Source organism: Tursiops truncatus, chromosome 5, assembly GCF_011762595.2.
Source record: "Tursiops truncatus isolate mTurTru1 chromosome 5, mTurTru1.mat.Y, whole genome shotgun sequence".
Lineage (NCBI taxonomy): Eukaryota > Metazoa > Chordata > Mammalia > Artiodactyla > Delphinidae > Tursiops > Tursiops truncatus.
The window spans coordinates 78793923-78818441 of record NC_047038.1 but is presented as its reverse complement, the minus strand read 5'-3'; positions in this window follow the sequence as shown (position 1 = coordinate 78818441).

The following is a 24519-nucleotide window of genomic DNA, read 5'->3' as shown; positions in this document are numbered from 1 at the left end:
AGGATTTCCTTCTTTCTTCATGGCTGAATAATAATAAATGGTGTGTGTGTGTGTGTGTGTGTGTGTGTGTGTGTATCTTCTTTATCCATTCATTCATTGATGAACACTTAGGTTATTTTCATGTCTTGGCTATTGTGAGTAATGATGAAATGAACATGAAGATGCAGTTCTCTCTGCAAATGAATTGATGTATAAAACTGCTCACAATTATGTATTAAGTGTTTAATGTGGTACAAGTAAACAGTACCTTCAGTGAAATGAAAGTTTCATTCTAAAACATGTTTGTCTTAAAATATTTATAATCCATCTCTAGCATTTCAGAGTTTTAAAACATTTCTTTTTCATTAATTATTTAGTTCAGCATAAATTTAAAAATCAATCTATTGAACTGCATCTGTAATTGTAAACATGGTAATATTACTAAAATTTTATTGTATCAAAAATAATGATAATATAGATAAGGTATAACAATGTTATCATATTTGGAACATCATTAGGGAATTTATATTATCAATTAAAATGGCTATTCTGTTTCATTTCAAGTATTATGTTTGTCTGTAATTTTAAGACAACCAGTAATTTTAAATGTGATATAGTAAATTCTGCCTCGTACTGCCCATATAACAACAAATAAAACTCAATATTTACAAATTCAAGATAATGTCTGAAAGATTTTCAAATTCAATTGAATTATTAAATGTTCTTTTGAAAGTTGCTAGCATCTTCTTAAAAAGCATTACTAGTATTTGAAATGTGTTCTAATTGTTTAACCATATTTTGGCCACAACTTTTATATCACTCAGTTTTGTTTTATTTTCTTCTGCCTTTACGTAGGCACTGTCACTTCAGACAGAATGTATTTTAAACAACATATCTCAAAGCTTGTTAAAATCTGATCTAAACAGTAGACTATTCTATTGTTTATGTCTCACTTCTTTATAATGCAGTGTCTCCACTTTATTTACATCCATGAATATAAAACATACAATCAAGCAGTCTGAAGAGATTCATACTATTGTCCTGTTCTACCCATAGGTCATATAATCTCATTCTATAAATTAATTTGATAAAATAATAAGATTTTATATCTGGATTTATCTCCTGGTTGTATTTTGAGACTATGCTAATGATACGTCCTGAGCAGCCAAGAATCTCAATGTTAGTCTTAAAATTCCAGCAAATCTGGATTTGATAAGGTTTTCTCCCAATTGTGCAGTTTTCTCTTACATATTATTTACTTCAGGTAGTTCTGAATCGTTGAAGTAATTGCTAGATTAAAATTGTATGCACCGTTTTTTAATATATTATTAAAAATATATCTCACTTGAAAAAGAGAGATGTTTGATTTTAATGTGTGTGGAGATATATATCAACACACAATACTTTGTTAAATATCTAAACATGTTTCGTTTCAAAGGACTTATGACATATCAAAAAATTATTGAAGCATAAATGCATCAATGAGATTTATTTTTCCACAAAAATGTTGTAAAGTTAGGAAGCAAGGAATTTTTTAATGTAAAAGTTATAATGGAATTTTTCCAAAAAAAGTTTTAACATCTTTATTGGAGTATAATTGCTTTACATTGTTGTGTTAGTTTCTGCTATATAACAAAGTGAATCAGCTATATGTATACATATATCCCCATACCCCCTCTCTTTTGCGTCTCCCTCCCACCCTCCCTATCCCACCCCTGTAGGTGGTCACAAGGCACGGAGCTGATCTCCCTGTGCTATGCAGCTGCTTCCCACTAGCTATCTATTTTACATTCGGTAGTGTATATATGTCCATGCCACTTCGTCCCAGCTTATCCTTCTCTCTCCCCGTGTCCTCAAGTCCATTCTCCATGTACGCGTCTTTATTCCTGTCCTGCCCCTAGGTTGTTCAGAACCATTTTTTTTCTTAGAGTCCATATATATGTGTTAGCATACAGTATTTGTTTTTCTCCTTCCTTCACTCTGTATGACAGACTCTAGGTCCATCCACCTCACTACAAATAACTCAGTTTCGTTTCTTTTTTTGGCTGAGTAATATTCCATTGTATATATGTGCCACATCTTCTTTACCCATTCATCTGTTGATGGACACTTAGGTTGCTTCCATGTCCTGGCTACTGTAAATAGTGCTGCAATGAACATTGTGGTACCTGACTCTTTTTGAATGATGGTTTTCTCAGGGTATATGGTCAGTAGTGGGATTACTGGGTCATATAGTAGTTCTATTTTTAGTTTTTTAAGGAACCTTGATACTGTTCTCCATAGTGGCTGTATCAATTTACATTCCCACCAACAGTGCAAGAGGGCTCCCTTTCCTCCACAACATTTATTGTTTGTAGATTTTTTTGATGATGGCCATTCTGACTGGTGTGAGGAGATACCTCATTGTACTTTTGATTTTCATTTCTCTAATGATTAGTAATGTTGAGCATCCTTTCATGTGTTTGTTAGCAATCTGTATATCTTCTTTGGAGAAATGTCTCTTTAAGTCTTCTGCCCAATTTTGGATTGGGTTGTTTGTTTTTTTATATTGAGCTGCATGAGCTGCTTGTATATTTTGGAGATTAATCTTTTGTCAGTTGCTTCGTTTGCAAATATTTTCTCCCATTCTGAGGGTTGTCTTTTGTTTATGGTTTCCTTTGCTGTGCAAAAGCTTTTTTTTTTTTTTTTTTTTTTTTTTTTTTTGGTGGTATGTGGGCCTCTCACTGTTGTGGCCTCTCCCGTTGCGGAGCACAGGTTCCGGACGCGCAGGCTCAGCAGCCATGGCTCACGGGCCCAGCCACTCCGCGGCATGTGGTATCTTCCTGGACCGGGGCACGAATCCGTGCCCCCTGCATTGGCAGGTGGACTGTCAACCACTGCGCCACCAGGGAAGTCTGGTCTTTAATCCATTTTGAGTTTATTTTTGTGTATGGTGTTAGGGAGTGTTCTAATTTCATTCTTTAACATGTAGCTGTGGAGTTTTCCCAGCACCACTTATTGAACAGGCTGTCTTTTCTCCATTATATATTCTTGCCTTTTTTCAAAGATGAGGTGACCATATGTGCATGGGTTTATCTCTGGTCTTTCTATCCTGTTCCATTGATCTATATTTCTGTTTTTGTGCTAGTACCATACTGTCTTGATTACTGTAGCTTTGTAGTATAGTGTGAAGTCAGGGAGCCTGATTCCTCCAGCTCCGTTTTTCTTTCTCAAGATTGCTTTGGATCCAATTTTTAAGAGACGCTACAATGGTAAAGTGTTCCCATAAAGCAACATTTTATTCTTTTACTTATTCTATTACACAAGGATAGAAGCATGCTCAGAATATATGAATCAAGCTTATATACCTAAGCCTGACCATCATATGAATATGATGTGTGCACGCATATATACACACACATACTTGAGGAATCATTTCTTGTACACTTTTACATAAGTGGGCACATGCAAGTTACACTTATACACCAAAAGTTACAGCATTCCAAGCTAAGTTTACATTCATAATAATTGTTAAATGTATATATGTATGTGTGGAAAGATAAAATATATTTCAAAATCAGAAAGTAGAAAAATAATCTCTCTATAAGCACAGATAAGGAATGGGGTAGTCACTGAGACTTTAATGTTTATTCTTAAATAAATACTAATTTATATAAAAACACAAGGGGTAATAAAACACCTTTAAGTGATATTTTTACGTCATTCAAATTTTATGTCTGAAGTCAGACTTTCATACTACTTGCATTATTTATTATTTCAAAATGCATAAAGGGAAACTAAGTGCATGTTGGAAGAAACAAAAACGCCTTAGGAATATATCTGCAGATGTCTTCCCTATTTTCTTATCTATTTATTTACAATTTTCTTTAAAAATAAACATTCACATGTTTCAAAATCCAAAAGTATAACAAGATCTATATGTATAGTTTCTGTTTTTATATTATCCTCTACCCATTATCCTGTTTCCATTCTTTATTCTCTGTCTTCTATCCATTCACTATCCATTATCTGATCCTCTTGCCTATCTATTTAGTGACTACCCACCCCCTCACCATCATAGTAAAACATTTTTGTATTTTTATTGCATCCTTCCTTAGATTTATAGATACAAATAAGCATACCTGGACATATACTTTCACCTCTTCCTTTTACTCTAAAGATAGTGTATTATACACATTGTTCTGTTCCTCATTTTTCAACAGTATGTCTTGGAGATCTCTTCATATTCATGTATAGCCAACTCATTCTTTTTTTAAATTCTGTGGCATTTCTTTGGTTGGTTGTATTACAATTTATGCAACGTATATATTGGCTGATGGCCATTTTTGATAGTGTCATTTGAATGTCTGACAAACAATGCCACATTGATTGGCCTTGTACATTGAGTATTTCTTGCATAGTTTGGTAAACCACTGTGATGATTAATTTTATACTGCAGCCTGACTAGACTATGGTGCCCAATTTTCAGTTAAACGACAATGTAGATATTGCTGTGAAAGTATTTTTTAGATGTGATTATCATTTAAATCAGTAAAATTTGATTAAAGCAGATTACCCTCCATAGAGTGGGTGAAACTCATCCAATTAGTGGAAGGCCTTAAGCATAAAGACTGGAGTCCTTCTAAAAGAAAGGAATTTTATCTTTAGACTGCTTTTGGACTCAAGACTGCAACATCAATTCCTTCTGGAATTTCCAGCCTCTAGACTCTCTGAAAGATTTCACCCTCGCCAGCCTGCCACAATTGCATGTGGCAATTTCTTCATTTCTCTATCTCCCTCCCTCCCTCCCTCTCTCTCCATCTATTATCTATCTATCTATCTGTCTAGATCTATCTATCTATCTATCTATCTATCCATCCATCCCTCCCTCCCTCCCTCCTATATCATATTGGTTTGGTTTCACTGGAGAATCCTGATGAGATTCTGGCAATCACCCAGCCAAATTTAGGTTTGGTAAATTCTCTTCTATTATTCAGTTTTTCATTCAAGTTAAAACATCAAGTGTCTTTTGTTGTTTTCAGGACTACTAGATTAGTTGAATTGTTTTAAACATCTGTATGTATAAAAATAAAAAAATAAATGCATTTGTATCAGAACCATGATGGTGCTAGGAGATTAAGTGATGATTTTATTTCCTAGTCTACTGAGGTTTGCCTGACAGCATTACCAGTATACCTTCATGAACTCTGTAGCTTCCTATAAGAAACACATGAGCTACTATCATGTGCATTATAGTATCTGTGCTTGATTATTTGAATGGATTATAAGTCTTAGTAACAATATTCCTAAAGGGAAACATCAATTTTCCTTTCTTATACAGGTGCATAAGAAATTACTTAAATGAAATCACTTCCTCATCTTCATTCAAATGTTATCTCCAATCCTAAATACATTTAATTCAATTTGATTTTTGGAAGATCATTTGAAGATTTTGCAAATCTGGTTACCTGACACAAACTGTAGTAGGGTCTCCTGGTGTCATCTTATGGCAGTGTCAGCTTTGCTCTTAAAGGGGGAAAAGATTATAAGCAGGCTTATCTTCTAATTACAATCATTTTCTAATTTATTCTTCTATTTAACAGCTGGTATATTTCCCAAGAGTATCTGAAAAGTGGATGGTACAATAGATAGGATATTTTTTTCAGGGGAAAATAATACTATATCTCAGAGACAGGGACTACAATCTACACTCTAATCATAAAGAATGAAAAAGAGGTATAAAGGAAAAACTTTATTTTGTTCTACTTACCTAATAGTCATTTCAATGAAATTTTAAGTGTTTAGAATATTTTTAGGAATATCTGAAACTAAAATACAAAATAAAAATTATTTCACAATGGGCACACTGTTCTATATCATATTGTTCTTGGCATCCATGAAGAAATTAATTTAAAAGGCTTAGAATTGCATGAAAGTATCACTTTAAGACCCACCTGTCATTTCTATTAGAAAATTTCAACTAGGTGTACTGGAACTAAGACAGCAGTTTTATATTGTTGGGGGTATACAAGGCTCAAGTATACATTTAATTGTCAGGACGGAGCTTGATTCTTGATACAGTAAAAGATGTGGATTCTAAAAAGGAAATTTATTGTTTTATTATTTTAATACATTATTGGATAAATTATATAATTTCAATTATAATATGAATTCAAAAAAATAACTAGATGACTTATGTGTTTATAACTGCAAGAGAATGATATCTGGCTAATTTTTATTTGAAAATTTAAATCCTCATAAAAACAATGGAAAAACAAATTGTGTTTTGGGTTCACAGCAAAATTATGGAGAAGGTACAGAAATTTCCCATTTGCCCCCGTCCCCACACATACATAGCCTTCTCATTATCCCCATTGGAGTGGTACATTTGTTACAATTGATAAACCTGTATTAACATATCATAATTTCCCCAAGTCCATAGTTTACCTTAGGATTTTACTTTTGATGCTGTATATTCAGTGGGTTTGGACAAATGTATAATAGTATGTATCCATCATTTCAAGGTCATACAAAGTATTTCACTGCCCTAAAAATACTCTGGACTCTTCCTATTCATCCCTCCTGGGCTCCCCACCCCCACCCCAATCCTGCCCCACCAATGTCTGACAACCACTGATATTTTTATTGTCTTCACAGTTTTGCCTTTTCCAGAATATCATATATTTGAAATATATGTGTAGCCTTTTCAGTTGCTTCATTCTCTAAGTAATATGCATTTAAGTTTTCACCATGACTTTTCATGGCTTAATAACTCATTTTTTTTGCACTAAACAATATTCCATTCTGTAAATGTACCATAGTTTACAGCATGTAAATTGTTTACTATGTCCTAAGAAGGACATCTTAGTTGCTGTCAAGTTTTGGCAATTATGAATGGAAATGCTATACATATCCTTGTTTATGTTTTTGTATAGTTACATAAGTTTTCAATTCATTAGGGTAAATAATGAGAAGTGCAATTGCTGTATTATATGGTAAAAGTACGTTTAGTATTATAGGAAACAGCCAAATTGTCTTCCAAAGTGGCTGTACTGTTTTGCATTTCCACCAGCAATCAGTGGGAATTCCTGTTGCTCTACATCCTAGCCAACATTGGGTGGTATCAGTGTTCCAGATTTTTACCATTTTGCTATATGTACAGTGAGATCTCATTGTTTTACTTTGCATTCCTGATGACATATTATTTGAAGCATCTTTTCATACACTTATTTGCTCTCTGTATATCTTCTTTGATGAGGTGTTTGTTAAGGCCTTTGACCCATTTTTTGAATTGGGTGGTTTTCTTATTATTGAGTTTTAAGAGTTCTCTGTATATTTTGGATAAAAGTTCTTTATCAGATGTGTCTTTTGCAAATATTTTCTCCCGTTCTGTGGCTGTCCTCTAATTCTCTTGATGTCCTTTGCAGAGATGAAGTTTTAAACTTTAATGAAGTCCAACTTTTCAATTATTACTTTCATGGATTGTGCTTTTGGTGTTGTACCTGAGATGTCATTGTCATACTTAAGGTCATCTAGGTTTTCTCCTATGTTATCTAACAGGAGTTTTATAGTTTTGCATTTTACATTTAGGTCTGTGATCCAGTTTGAGTTAATGTTTGTGAAGGATGTAGGTCTGTGTCTAGATTTGTTTTTTGCATGTGCATGTCCACTTGTTCCCTTACCTTTTTTTTTTTGTAAGTCTATTTTTGATCCATTCTATTACTTTTATTCCCTTGTTAAAAATCAGTTAACTGTATTTACCTGGGTCTATTACTGGGCTTTCTATTCTATTTATCTGTTCTTTTGCCAATACTACACTGTCCTGATTATTGTAGCTTTATAGTAAGTTTTGAAGTCAGGTAGTATGAATCCTCCAACTTTGTTCTTCTCCTTCATATTGTGTTAGCCAGTCAGGGTCAATACCTCTCCATATAAACATTGGGATACGGTTTTGTTACCCACAAAATAACTTGCTGAGATCTTGATTGGGATTTCATTGAATATGTAGATCAGGTTTGAAAGAACTGACAATTTAACAGTATTGAATCTGCCTATCCATGAACATGGAATATTTATTCATATAATTAGATATTCTTTGATTTTGTTCATCAAAATTTTATAGTTTCCTCATATAGATCTTGAGCATATGGTTTTTGATTTATACCTACATACTTCATTTTTAGAAGATGTTAATATAAATGCTATTTGTAGTTAAACAATAGATTTTTATAACAATTGTTTCTAATAATTCTTCTAATATGGTAGGAGGTATTCACTGAATAAAATCATGAAGTTTAAATATATCTTTTAATCCTCACACCACCCCTTTCTTTAAACTTACGTATTTTTATCCCCATTTTGCATATAAAGAAATGAGAGAAAGAGAGATTTAAGACTACATATATATATGTTTGAATACAATGGTCCATAGGGTACTTCAGTAGTAAAACAAAAACAAACAAATACAAAAAAGTACAAACTTAGAATTCATTATAGTTTTGAGTGAATACCATTTTGGGGGCCATTATTGTAATATTGTGTCATGCAAGGATGATTTAAAATTTTCTTAAGATTTTAATATTAGGATCAGTCTTACTATCAAGTGAGTGGCAATCATTTATATAAAATGTGAAAGCATACGTCTCTATTAAGAAAGTCATAGGGCTCTACGTAACTATCACTGAAATTCCCTATGTTAATATTCAGTTGCTTATTTTGCCTTACATTTGCTAACTCTTTTATGAAAATTGCCTGGGTAAAGAGGTCCTGTTATGATCATTCTGGCCATAAAACTGTCTGAAAATTTAAAAAATATGTCTATTAAGTTCATCTCTGGAATTTTTATCCAAAGTAGGTTACCTTGAAATAATGGCTTTCACTAATAACTAATTATCATCATTCATACTCCAATATAAAATGTAAATTAAAGAAAAAAAATTATTAAGCATCCATTTTGTAAAAGGAAGCAAGAACTATGGATAATTTCAATGACTGCTAGTGGCAAATTTAATTTTCATTAAAATTACTTTCAGGCTTTTTGAACTCCTATTTTAGGAACATGTCCTTTTAGAACCCACTCTCCATGAGCATAGAAAGCATGGCACCAAGCCATAGAAGAGACCACATGTAGTTCTGGTCAACTGCCCCACCTGAGCTCCCAGTCAATAAGAATTATAAACTGCCAGATAGGTGAGTAAACTATCCAGGATGTTTCAATTAAACCTCCAATTAATTGTAGCTTCAGCTCAAAACATGTGGCTAAGCCCAATCAACCCATAAAATCTTGAGAGGTAATAAAATAATTGTTCCTTTAAGTCATTAGATATGTTATGTATGTATGTATTTATTTATTTATATTTTGCGGTACGTGGGCCTCTCACTGTTGTGGCCTCTCCCATTGCAGAGCATAGGCTCCGGACATGCAGGCTCAGCGGCTATGGCTCACAGGCCTCGCAGCTCTGCGGCATATGGGATCTTCCCGGACTGGGGCACGAACCCATGTCCCCTGCATCAGCAGGCATACTCTCAACCACTGCGCCACCAGGGAAGCCCATAGATAATGTATTTAAATAAATATGAGGTAGCAGTAAACATATGGCTAAAAGAGATTTATTTGTTAAAAAGTAGTAAGTCATATTTGAAGAACAGAAAAATAGCAATTCTAAAATGGGAACTATATTAATTAAAAATTGGAATTGAATGCATGAATTAAAATAGATATAGTTGAGAGTCAATTGGTAAACAAGAAGGCCAAGTTACCAGAAGGTAATGTAGGCCATTAGAAATTGAAAACTAAAAGGGAATAAGGGAAGAGTAAGAATATATAAAATGCAAGCAAGACAATAAAGAACATAGAGAAATTGATTACAAAATGGCTAGAATTGATGAAAGACAGATATGATGAAAGACATAAATCCACATATATAGTAAACACAATATATATAATGCATGCAAAATAAAAATTAATATCTAGGAACATTTTAGTAAACTATCGAATGCCTAAAATGAAAAATTCTTCTAAAAGCACTGAGGAAAAAAACCAAAGTATTTATGAGAAACAATAAGATCATCAACTAAATTCTTACAAAAACAATAACAACAGCAGCATAAAAAATGTCTCTTAGCCTGGATATTTGAACAAAATAAAGCTTTATGATAAAGTAAATATTTGAGATCAAATAAAATATTTCAGGAAAGAAAAATTGAGAAGGTTTTCTACTAACACAATTTTGAATGAGTAGAGAATATGCATTAGATAGTTGGAAAGTAATCCCTGAAGGAAGGTCTGAGCTGCAAGAAGTATTAATAATTAAATAAAGTGATAAACATATGAGTGCATTTAAACAAAATTTCATAACTGTGTAATTTTTTTTAAAAGGACAAAGCATCAGATTTTGAGCATTTGATGGTTTATATATTGTGTAATTATATATTAACATGGATTTAATAAAGGGAAATTTCTGGGGTAACCTATAAAATAGAAAAAGAATATGCACCATCTAAGCTATCAGATAGAAATGGGATGAGGAAAAAATAAAACAATACTTCAGTCACTCCAAAAATATATTATATATTGAATATTAAACACATAGACTATACAGACAAAATAAGAGCCTTTTAAAAGTATAAGAATTGGGAAAGATTAGAAGGAAATTATGTAAGGGTAGCTGGTTTATCTCTACTAATAACTTATGAGAGGAAGTTTCATCATTGATAGAAATAATACCCATCACCACTTACTGCTAAAAGTTTTAATCAACTAACTAGACATAAAAACTCATTTTATTCACTGAAAAAAGTTTCAGTACAATAAAGCAAAAATTGTCAGTTGTCCAAAGAAAAGATGAATGGCTGATGCTTTACCATAGTAGGAGATTTAAACAAGCTTTTCCTACAGATATATAGATCAAATCAATTAAAAGCCAATAATAACATTAATAACATACAAATACAATTAAGGCATTAGTGCACCCAACAGATGGAGAGTAGGTCTCCAAATATAGACAGAAATACAAAAAATGAATGTCTTAAGGTATGAAGTTTCAAAACAAGTTTTTAAAATGCTGTCATAAAGACTAATAACATTGAACATAAAATGTTATTTAGAAATCATTTACATAAATATAAATTAAAACCAAAATACCAATACATTAACACATTTTTAAAATTTTATAAACAATCCATATATGAATGAATAAATAAAATGAAATTTTAAAAATTGAATGATAGAGGAAATAAAAATTATCAAAGCATATTTTTTCAACTAACTTCAAAGTAAAATTACATAAATACCTACATATTGGAAAGGAAGAATTTAAAATGGAGTTATTCTTAAATGACAAAATTGTCAATATTGAAAATCTTAAATGATCAACAAAAATGATACTAAAAACTAATAAGTAAATTAATATCACAGAGTAAAGCTCAATGTACAAAATCAATTGTGTTTCTATATAATTTTAATAGACAATTAGGAATGGAAATTTTAAAATGCCCATTTTAATAGCATGAAAACCCTAGAAATGTTAAGTATAAATTTAACAAACTATGTGCAAAACCTTTACTGTGAAAGCTACTAAATACCATTGAGCAAAATAAATTAAGATCTAAATAAATAAGGAGAGAGACAGAGAGACAGACAAGGCATACATACAAACATACATTATGGCTATAGACTAGAAGACTCAGTATTGTTGAGATGCTAATTCTTCCCAAACTGATCAATAGGTTCATAGATTCTGCATAATTCTTATCAAAATTCCAGCAGGCTATTTTGTTTAAATTGAAGACTATTTCTCAAATGTATGTCAAAAGAAAAAGGGCCTATAATAGTCAAATAAATTTGAAAAATAACAAAGTTGTAGAATATACATTAATGATTTTTAGACTCACTAGAAATCTACAACAACAAGGGCAGGGTGGCATTATCATAAAACTATATACACAAATACTGTATACTAATAGACTAGAATATAAATAAAATGTGAATGTGTATGCCCAACTGATTTTTGACTGAGGTGCCAAAACAATTAAATTGTTAAAGACTGTCCTTTTCAACAAATGATGCTAAAACAGTTGGACATCCAAAGACAAAAAAAAAAAAAAAAAAAGCTGTCAACCTTAAAAATCATACATCATTATAAATAGTAACTCAAATGGATCAGAGATTTGAATGTGAAATGTAAAATATATAAGATGTCTAGAAAAAAACAGCAGAAAATCATCAGAATCTAAGGCTCAGAAAAGAGTTCTTAGTGTTGACACCAAAACAAAAATCCAGAAAAAAGTTTTTAAATGTTAATTTGAGCTCTAAATAAATTAAAAACTTTTGCTTTGTGAAAGCCCATGTGAAGAGGGTAAAAAGACAACCTCCAAACTTGAAAAAAAATACTTGCAAATCACATATGTGACAAAAGACTAGAATCTAAAATACATACAAAATTTCCAAAAATCAACGGTAAAAATAAAAAAAGACAAAAACTATCCAATCAGGAAAGGGGAAAAAGACATGAAGAGACTTTTCACTGAAGAAGATATAAAGATGGTAACTAAGCATATGAAAATATGTTCAGCATCTTTAGCCATTGGGGAAATGTAAAATAAAACTCTACAGCTAACCAAATGGCTCAAATTTTAAAAATAGGGGGAAAAAATAAGAGCAAATGTTGGTGAGAACATGGAGAAACTGGATCACCCATACATTGCCAATAGGAAAACCTTTTGGTGGATTTTTATGAACTAAATATGAAATTGCCATCTGTCCCAGTAATTGAATTCTTGGGCACTTATCCAGAGACGTGGAACCGTGTTCACATAAAAACGTACACAAATATTCAAAGCAGATATTCCTAATAATCAAAAAACTGGAAAAAAAAGCCCAGATATCTTTCAATGATGAATGGTTAAGCAAACTGGAACATCCATACCATGGAATAGTACTCAGTGATAAAAAGGAACAAACAATTGAGACGTACAAACTTTGAATCACCAAAGTTTTATGCTGAGAAAAATAATACCTAAATGTTAAATACTGTCTGATTCCCTTATATAGCATTGTTGAAATGAAAAAATTATAAAAAGGAAGAAGAAATTAGTGATGTCTAGGGATTAAGAAAATGTAGGTTGGGTACAGTGTGTGGGGGGCTGAATGCAACATGAGGAATCCTTGCGGAGAAGTAAACGTTCTGTATCTTGGCTCTGTCAATGTCAGTATACTAATTGCGATATTTTACTATAGTTTTGCAAGATGGACGCATTGGGGAAACTGGATGAAGGGTACATGGAATCTCTCTGTATTATTTCTTATTGTTGCATATGAACCTACAATTTTTTCCAAATTTTTTAAAGTAAACTTTTTTCCAAAGTTTACTTTAAAATAGTAAATGTAGCAATGTTTTTGGATACAATATCAATATATGAAAATCAATTATATTTTTGTGTATTAACAAACATTTGGAAAATAAAATATTTTAAAAAATCCGTTTTCAGTAGAATCAAAAAATAAAATAATATTACACTCAGGAAAAAAATAACAAGACAAGAAAGAAAGGGTATACAGGGACTTTAGTGACTCTTCTGCAGTTTTGTTTCTTGATATAGAAATATGGTTCATGGTGTATATTTTACTAGTTTTCTTTAAATTGTATGGTATTATAATTAGCATATATAATATGATATGCTTCAAAAAATAATATACTGATACCATGATGGTAAGAATAAAAATTCTAGATTTTTATTTTATTCATATTAACATTTTTTCACCTAATATAATTTCTTAGAAAGTAAGTTCTCAAGTTTTGAAACAAAAATGAATATCAGTTGCAAAGATATTTTTGCTTTCTATCTGCCTGTTTTCTATGATTTTTAATCTAGACTATATTTATTAATGTTTGCTTTTTTAATGGTTATAGAATTATACAAATAAAAGTCATTGATCATTTTATAATGATTTTAGTCTTTATAAGAGATAGATGCACTGTCATATCCCAGTGTCCCTCACCTAGAAACAACAAAGGAAGTACACAATTTTGCTCTAGAATGGTCTAATAAAATGCCTCACTTGAAAAACCCTTGAAAATTTTTCCATATTTCACATATATGAAAAATATACTACAAATGATATCTTTTAGATGAGTCATTGATCAGTTGGAAGCCTTGTTAAAAGACAGATTATTGGACCAATTCTTACAGTTTCTGATTCAGTAGGTCTGGAGCAGATGGGCCTTATAATTTGCACTGGTAACACATTGAAATAACTATGCAAGGCCGTTGGTATGAGGTATCCAAAATCATTAGTGTGAGAGTCCATTAAATTTATATAAACATATATACACACACATACATACATATACATATCTATACACATATAGACACGTACCTGTGCACAGACATGTACACACATATGTATGTACACACACGTATAAATACTTGTTCAATAAATTATAGTCTCTATTTTGGTTAATTGTCAGCCAGACCAACTTAATTTTTCCCTGCCCAAGCATTAATTGGGACCTTAGTCCTTGGGATCTGGTTAACTGTTGAAGGAATTTACTGAGAGAAAGGAACTAAAAGAATTACACATGTGACTTTTTTATGGATGCTTAACTCTTACTTTAACACATAGATAACCTATTTACAATATAGGCATGAGAAATGTAAATCTATGTGAGTTTTACAATATAGTCCCTATCTTTGTAGTCTTTACCTCATGTGCCCTTTAATTATATTAACATTAATGCATTCTGTTTTCTCATATCACTAGGGTTTTGTACAGTGTGTTCTTTCTAAGAGATATTATCCCTCAGCCTCTATTTCTGCAAGTCTCATTCTATATATATATTTTTTTGAGTTTAGCTTTTGATTGAACATATTATAAAAGGGGTTTAGTCAAAAAGACCAAAACCCATGTCATCATGGGACTCCTGAGATTTTTCTTTCTTTGCTTCTACTTTGTTCTCAGCTGGGGCCACAGTGCTAGAAGGGGAAAAGCCTCCTACTGGTGCAGCTCCAGCTGCTGGGACGGTCTACCAACCCTCTACATTGTGGATGAGGTTCCAGATGTTGACACTGGCCAGAGCCTCTGCAAACAAGCCAGGCCAGAAAGACTTTAATGAGTATATTGATCTTAGCTAAAAAATCAAATTCTTTGCACATAATAGAGACATAGTAATTGTTTTTGAATGAATTAATAAAATAAATTCATTAATATACAATGTCAGTATCTGGAAATTTTTCAAATGAATACTAGATTTTAAAAATCTAATAAAAAATTATTTAATAGATGACCCATAAATGTAAAGTATATCAACATTCTCACCTAAAAGCAAATGAAGAGACCCTGATAATACCCCAAGGAGATGCCCTAGGTTTTAAAAATTCATGTAGTATATCATCTAGAAAATTAAGCAAGATTTGCCCTATTAATGACTGATGAATTTTTAATCTGCTGGATTGCATTCTTATTTCCTATTCATTTATTCAGAGATGTCAACTCCCATAAGATGGCAGTGTCACAAGTAGAATATGGATAGCATTTATGCATTAATCCCAGGGGATATAGAATCACAAGATACACAATGGGTGGTGATTAGGAACTGTTAAGAAAGGAAGCCCGGCATGGAGCCAGTAATATGCATGATAAACATATGTTTACACGGCCAGAGAAATAAGCTATGGAGACAGAAAAATATCCCATCTCTAGTAACTGAGCCATAATAGATGAAATTTTACTAAATACAGAAAGTGAAACAAGGCTGAGAGCTGGGCTTAAACAAAGGTATGAAGACCAGAGGTTGGAAATTATGGGAACCGTCTTCAAATTCTGCTTACCACACAGACTTAGGAAACCTGGTATAATTTTTGTATTAGTGGGATGATTTCTAATTTACCTTATACTGAGCTTTAGTAAAACTGGAATAGACCATTCAGTTTCTGCTTCCTGCTCCATAGTCTCCACCAGCCGCTGTCGTGTAAGCATACACTAATTAAATACAGTTCTCCCTACTCATACATACACATATTGTAAGTGGGACTATAAGGAGAATATCACACTGACATCTCTGAATTTCTCTTTACCACTTATCTCTGAAACTGATTGCTGAGATATTTGTACAATTTTAAAGACAAAAATTGTGTCCTTGGAATTTTACACCTGGCTATAGATATAGTATCTTCTGTAAGACCAATAGAAAATATACTCAGGCATAAACTGACTCAAATAGGATAACGAACTTTGAAAAGCCAAAGGGAGTTTAAGAAGCAATCTTGATAAACAAGGGATAATTAAAATCAATAACTAAATAGTAGGAAAGAAGTAGTATAATAAACAAGATCAGTAAAGTGAAAGTGTTGAAATGGACTTTATTTAATATAGTTACAAGCGCATACAAGCTAAAAAGAATATTGAACAAGAATACATAGAATATAAAATTAATTATTGGGGTCTATAATCCAATTATGCCAATTAAAACCTGCAGTGGGTATCAGCAGAAACAGATTAAAAAATAAGTGGGGTAATACTTTCAAAGTTTAAAAATTTACCTTTGCCTTTCAAAAAGGGTTTCTCTCAATATACTAATGCTTTTACACCATAACCATAAGCATTCAAATGCAATATGATATTCAACAAAAATAAACATTTCAGCATTTAAATACATGTCACAGACCTCTTTCTCCCCACTTACAGATCAGCCTCCTTTCTCTTAAGATAAGAGAAGTATCTATTTAATTGGATATTTTTTCCAATGAGTAATTATATAAGTAATTCAAACATTGAGTTACTGCTATGTTCTAAATAATTGCTAGTCAGTAAGAAATTAACTGTGAATATGAAGAAAATTTTAGTGTGTAAAACAACTAAATGTTTTCTTGTTTCAAGAATAAAATTGATGAATTAAAAGAGAAGTATCTTATAATGTGACAAAATAATAGTTTCAGGTACATAGAATGAGTAACATCACAAAATAAATTATGAGTTTATTTTTGAAAACAAAATATACAGCCATTTGTAAAGACTAAAGTAAATACAAAAACACAGGGTAAATAACTTGAATAAAATACTCATTAAAATATGTTAGATATATATTTTTATGGTAAGTGAACATAAGATACAATTTACTACTGCAGAATTATAGAATTTTAAAATGTATGCTTTTGTAAGCATATGTAGTTAAAATTGACTCACAAAAGAATAGACAACTTCATGGAAGCAGTTGGGAAAAAGAAAAGAAGCTTCTAAAGATACAGAGACAAATCAGTTTTTGGCAGTGGAACATTTTTAAAGAGTATAATAAACTTTTTATACTTTATCTGACCCATTTTATATAGCTAACATAGTAGCAGTAAGAAACTTCAAAAATATCAAACTCACATATTTTACATACAAGTGTGTGCACACAAACATGCACACATGCAAATACTTATAGGCAAAACTTACTCATAAATTGAATTACATATACAAAGTGACCCAAAATATTTGTATATAATTAATTCTATTATTTCCACTTTAACATAATTTTTAATACTATAATACTAATATTTTTAATTGAAGTATAGTTGATTTACAGTGTTGTGTCATTTACTGCTGTACAGCAAAGTGATTCAGTTATACATATATATACATGCTTCTTTAAAATATTCTTTTCCATTATGGTTTATCATAGGATATTGAATATAGTTCTCTGTGCTATACTGTAGGAACTTGTTGTTTATCCATTCTATATATAAAAGATTACAGCTGCTAACACCAACCTCCCACTCCATCCCTCCCCCAACCCCCTCCCTCTTGGCAACCTAGTCTGTTCTCTATGTCTGTGATTCTGTTTCTGTTTCATAGATAGGTTCATTTGTGTAATATTTTAGGTTCCACGTATAAGTGATATCATATGGTATTTGTCTTTCTCTTTCTGACTTCACTTAGTATGATAATCTCTAGTTGCATCCATGTTGCTGCAAATTACTGTGTTCTTTATTGTGCTCTTTATTATGGCTGAGTAGTATTCCATTGTATATATGTACCACATCTTCTTTATCTATTCCTCTGTCAATGGACGTTTAGGTTTTTTCCATGTCTTGGCTATTCTTAATAGTGTTGCAACAGCATCATAATTGAATGATAAAGAAGGAGAGAGTGGAAGGAAGGGAGAGGAATATTGCCATTCCTATAGATAATAATCTTTAAAGAGCATGACACTCTTGATAAAAATCCTTTTTGACTTAAAAATATATTTTCTTAACCTTATAAGCAAAATTAATCACAAAAGTTTAATGTATCTATAATTAACCAAGCAACATTTGATCATTTCTATTAAATTCAGAAGTAGAACAGATATGACTACTATCACCATTATCACCCTACATTGTTGTAGTCACTTTGATAGCCATGAAATAGGAAATGAGATAGAATCACTAGAAAGGAGGATAAACCAGTATTGGTTTGTAGATACGATTGCCTATAAATAAATTTCCCAAAAGTTATGTCAAACATTTTAGAACTAAAAGGACAGTTCAGTTAAATGGATCAAGAAATAATTGGACAAGTGTCCAAAAATTTTATAATAAAAATATTAATTATAGTGATTTTGTCTGAATAAAATTTTGGAAAATAATCCAAATTTCCAAAAGAAGGAAATAGTTGAAAAAAATTTTTTACAACTCATTCAATGTAATATGCAGCTATTAAAATCCTATCATTTTATGTTTATAGATATTCATTGAAGCAAGCAAGTTGTTATATAGGTATGACACTGATGAAATATGATTGAAATAAATCTGTATATGTTTCTAAGTTCCTTAAAACAAGAAAACTGTTTGAATAATTAGAAAAAAGTGATAGTGTGTCTTAAAATATGTAAAATTAGATAGTGAGAGAATTTAATGTAAAAGAAAAGGGGACCCAGTTTCTAAATGTATTTGTTATACAAAAAGTTACTTTATATCACTAGAATAAATGTAAATTATTGATAAATTATGGTGATATCATAATTGAGCATTAAACAACAAAATAGATTCCCCCTAAATATCATACATCAAAAAGATAGTCCATCAAGGTTATGGATTTACTTTTAAGTTTCAATACAATATATTGGAAATATGAAAAATATTGGAAAATATTGTTGGTATCAGTGTAGGGAAGACTTCTGCAAAATTAAAGATCCATTAAAAAGTCATTACATATTTGACTACATAAAATGAAAAACTTTTATCTGTAAAAATATATACATATATGGAATGTAACAAAGAAAACAACAAACTAAGGAAATGTGCTTGCAAAGCTAATAATAAAGTGTCTCTTGATGTATAAAGCTCAAACAATTCAATTTAAAATGAACAAATATGCTAATATAAAACAACGTTTTAAAAGAGATTCAAAAAATAAATAAAGATCTAATATACAATCACGTTTTCTAATACTTAAAAGAAATAGGAACACTCGTATAGTGGAGTGAGGAGTTAGCAAATCCCATTACCAAAAAGCAATGATGAAAACTGGACACAGTTATCAAAACTATCATCTCACAATTCTGGACAGTAATCAGAGGTATACAACAAATTGGAAAGCATTTATTCAAGGAAAACAACCAAAACTCAATCAGAGCAGTGGGTGTTTGTGGCATTTTTATATGGGGCTTCTTCCATCCCCCATACCCCTCCACCTGCTCCTTGGCAATAACTAAAAGGACTAGAGAGCCTCGCTGCCACCAGAGAAGGCTGATTTCTCTGATATTAAACTCGAAGGAAAAGCCCCATATGTAGATTCGTTGCAAATAATAGCGGTTTCAGTGGCAGTTGGGGTAGGCCAACACCACAGCTGCCTGAGTATTCAGTATAGGTTGGGGCAAGCAAGAGACCAGTAAATACCTAACAGGAAGACCTGGGGAACAAGCTGGCCATAAGGATTTTTGATAAGCTTTCACACATTATTCAGAATTTGGAAGCCTTCTTGCATGCAAAGCACAGGATACTATTCAGAAGAGACTGGAAAGTGCCCCATTTATATACTCATCCCCAGCTGAATATGAAATCCTGAAGAAGCAAAAAGTCTGGATCAGACTTGTAAACTCTCTGAACTACAAATCATGCTCCCTCCCAAGCCTTATTTGCTAACTTATTGAGCCAAATATTTCAAGGTATTTAAGTCCAACTTCAGAGTAAAAATTGGCTAACCAATATGCTATGAGGACCCACTGGCCGGCCAAGGAAACTCATATAAAAAATCTAAATATGAAAAAAAATTAAAAATGAGCAAAAATATCAATTACTGTGCATAGTAGAGGACATAGTTTCTGTAGAATTAATTCAGGAGGGTCACTAAACAAACAAAACAAAAAATAAATAATTTTGGTAAGGGGAATCTGAATCCAGTGTTACTGCAATATATTATCTAAAATGTCTAGGTACGAACAACAACAAAATATCAACATGCAAAGAAACAGGAGAGTGTGGCCATACACAGGAAAAGCAAAAACAGTGAAAAGTATATCAGAACACAGCTATTAGATTTGATAAACAAAAACTTCAAAATAGCTGTTATAAATATGTTCAAAGAACCAAAGAAAACCATGCTTAAAAAATTAGAGGCATGCATGACAACAATGACTCATCAAATAAAGAAAACCACTAAAGAGACAAAATTTAAAAAAGAAAAACAAGTAGAAATAACTGGAGTGGAAATGTGCAATAACTGTAGTGAAAAATTCACTAGATTGGTTCAGTAAAAGATTTGAGGCAAAAGAAAAAGTCAGCAAAACTTGAAGCCAAATTATTAGACCTAATTTAGTCTAAAAGGAGAAATAAAAAAGAACTAATAAATAATGGACAGAGGCTCAGACACTTATGAGACACTATCAAACTGGGATGCTTGTGATGAGTGTCCCAGAAGGAGAGGAGAGAGATAAGGGACAGAAAATATGTTTGAAGAAATAACAGCCAAAACTCCACAAATTTTATGAAAAATATTCATGTACACATCTAAAAGTTCAGTGAGCTAAACTCAGAGAGATTCACTCCTAGACAAATAGAAATAAAACTACCAAAAGGAAAAGAGAAAAATCCTGATATTATCAACATTGAAAGGACACATTACTGATTCATCACGTGCAGTAAGATTAACTGTTGATTTCTCATCAGGAACAATGGATGCCAGAAGACAGATATTAAAAGAATAAGGGAAAATTATGGACAAATGTCAAGTAATAACCCAACATTCAGAAATGAATACATATTTTCACAATTGTTTCAGTGAAAATTCCTACTTCTTTGACTGAAGTGTTTTTTCCATTTCAGTAAAAATATTATTTCTCCTATATCTACTTCACTTTTTATAAGAATGATTAAAGTTTGACTTCTGAAATTGTTTTATTTTATAAAAATGTCTTCAAAAGAAGGAATTAAAACAAATTTAGATTAAAATGTCTATATAAATTCATGTCTAGTACTGTATTTCTAAGTTTGGCTGAACTTTCTTGTTGGCTGAATATCATAGTAACATGCTAGGGATGTTAGACATGCAATGACTTTGCCCCTGTGCACCTACCTACTTTTCAAAACTCTGTTCTGGCTTAATGTTTATTTTAACAATTTCTTAAGACTGGGCTGATAATATCACAATGCAAGAGGCTAAAACAAAAAGGGAACTAATAAAGTACATGGGTATTATACCTCAGTGAGTAATGTGTATAAAAATAATGTATTATTTATGGAAATATGTGTAAAATAATGTTTCCTTATCTTTTGTAATCATGAGAAAATGAAGTAGCAATCTACATTAGATCATGCATCATACTGGGAAAAAAATTGCTTTATAGATTGCATACAGAACACATTTACTTATATAATTAACTTTCTAAACATATTTACTTGTTTCATATACATTCTACTATATTTCCCCATTTTCCTACTTCAAAATATTGACAGAACATTTGTTCTTAGACATATTTTTCATTCTTCTTAAAACCTAATAAAATAATAAAATTATTTCATATTGAAATTGGGCATAAAGACAAAAATTTTCACTAAAACTGAGGAATTTATCTTTTGTATCCTGAAGAGATTGTGACAGAAATTATTTGTAAGATCCTCTAATTTTTGTTCACTTCCGCTATCTACATGGATTAAATTTGCCCTTTTGAAAGCTTTAGTGTAACATTAAATTAAAATACATCATGTAATATATAGCATTATAAAATATAAAATATGAGTTTAAAACATTATATTTCCTTTTAGTTTACAAGAGAGTTGAACAATTTAACTTTATTTTAGATTGAATAATGGTTTCTGATATAGCCTGTGAACATAACATGTTAAAATAACATGTTAACAAAAGTGCTAAAAATAACATTTTTCTGTAAAATTCCTTCTTTGAATTGAAACATAGTTGATTTACAATGTTATATTATTTTTAAGCATACAACAGATTGATTCAATATTTTTATAGGTTCTACTCCATTTAAAGTTAAAATAAAATATTGGCTATGTTTCCTATGGTGTATATTACAGCCTTGTGTATTATTTATTTTATACCTAATACTTTGTACCTATTAATACTCTTCCCCATCTTGCCCCTCCCAGACCCATATTCCCACTGGTACCACTAGTTTGTTCTCTGTGTATATAAATCTGTTTCTGTTTTGTTATATTCATTCGTTTTATTTTTTAGATTCCACATATAAATGAAAACATACAGTATTTGTCTTTTTCTATGTGACTTACTTCACCAAGCATAATACCCTCCAGGTCCATCCATGTTGTTGCAAATGGCAAAATTTCATTATTTTTATGGCTGAATAATATTCCATTGTGTGTGTTTGTGTACCACATTACTTTATCAATTCATCTACTGATGGACACAGGTTGCTTCCATATGTTAGGTATTGTAAATGATGCTACTATGAATGTTGGGTTGCATATATCTTTTCCAATTAGTGTTTTCATTTTTTTCAGATATAAGCACAGGAATGGAATTGCTGGATTTTATAATAGTTCTATATTTATTTTTTAAAGGAACCTCCATACTATTTCCGTAGTGAACTGTACATATTTACATTCCCACAAACAGTGAACTAGGGTTCCATTTTCTCCATATTCCTGCTGACATTTAACACTTGTTGACTTTTTGATGATAGCCATTCTGACTGGTTTGGATTTGCATTTCCCTGATTATTAGTGATGTAGAGCATCTTTTCATGTGTCTTTGGCCATCTGTACATCTTCTTTGGAAAATGTCTGTTCAGGTCTTTTATCCATTTTTTAATCAGGTTGTTTGTTTGTCTATTGGTATTGAATTCTATGAGTTTTTAAAATATCAGTATTAGCCCCTTATCAAACATATCATTTGCAAACATATTCTCCCATACTGTATATCATCTTCGCATTTTATTGATAGTTTTATTCACTGTGAAAAAGCTTTTAAGTTTTTTGTTTGTTTATTTTTTATTTTGTTTTCCTTTCCTGAGACAGATCTCCCCAAAAAATATGGTTAAGATTTACATAAAATAGTCTAGTGCCATGTTTCCTCTAGGAGTTCTGTGGTTCCTAATCTGCAATTAAGTCTTTAATCCATTATGAATTTTTGTTTTGGCATGAGAAAAAGTTCTAATTTTATTATTCTACATACAGCTGTACAGTTTTCCCAACATCACTTATTTAAGATGCTATCTATTCCAACGTTGTATATTTTTGGCTACATGGTCATAGAATAATTGACCATATGTGTATGGCTTTATTTCCAGGCTCTGTATTATTTTCCACTGATCTGGTTTTTTTTTGGTTGATTTATTTTTTTCCTTGTGAGTACCATGCTGTTTTGATTACTGTAGTTTTGTAGTATAGTTTGAATTCAGGAGTATGATACCTCCAGCTTTGTTTTATTTTTTTCCACTTTATTTTTTTATTAGAGTATAATTGCATTACAATGTTGTGTTAGTTTCTGCTGTACAGTGAAATGAATCAGCTATATATATACATATATCCCCTCTCTCTCCCCCCATCCCACCCATCTAGGTCATCACAGACTGCCGAGCTGAGCTCCCTATGCTATACAGCAGGTTCCCACTAGCTATCTATTTCACACATGGTAGTGTATTTATGTCAAGCCTAATCTCCCAATTCATGCCACCCTCCCCTTCCCTCATATCCATATGTCTGTTCTCTACATCTGCATTTCTTTTCCTGCCCTGCAAATATGTTCATCTGTACCATTTTTCTAGATTCCACATATATGCATTAATATATGATATTTGTTTTTCTCTTTCTCACTTGCTTCACTCTGAATGACAGAGTCTAGGTTCATCCACATCTCTACAAATGACCCAATTTCATTTATTTTTATGGCTGAGTAATTCCATTATATATATGTACCAGATATTCTTTATCCATTCATCTGTTGATGAACATTTAGATTGTTTCCATGTCCTGGCTAATGTAAATAGTGCTGCAATGAACATTCGGGTACCTGTGTGTTTTTGAAATATGGTTTTCTCAGGGTATATGCCAAGTAGTGGGTTTGCTGGGTAATGTGGTAGTTCTATTTTAAGTTTTTTAAAGGACCTCCATACTGTTCACAAC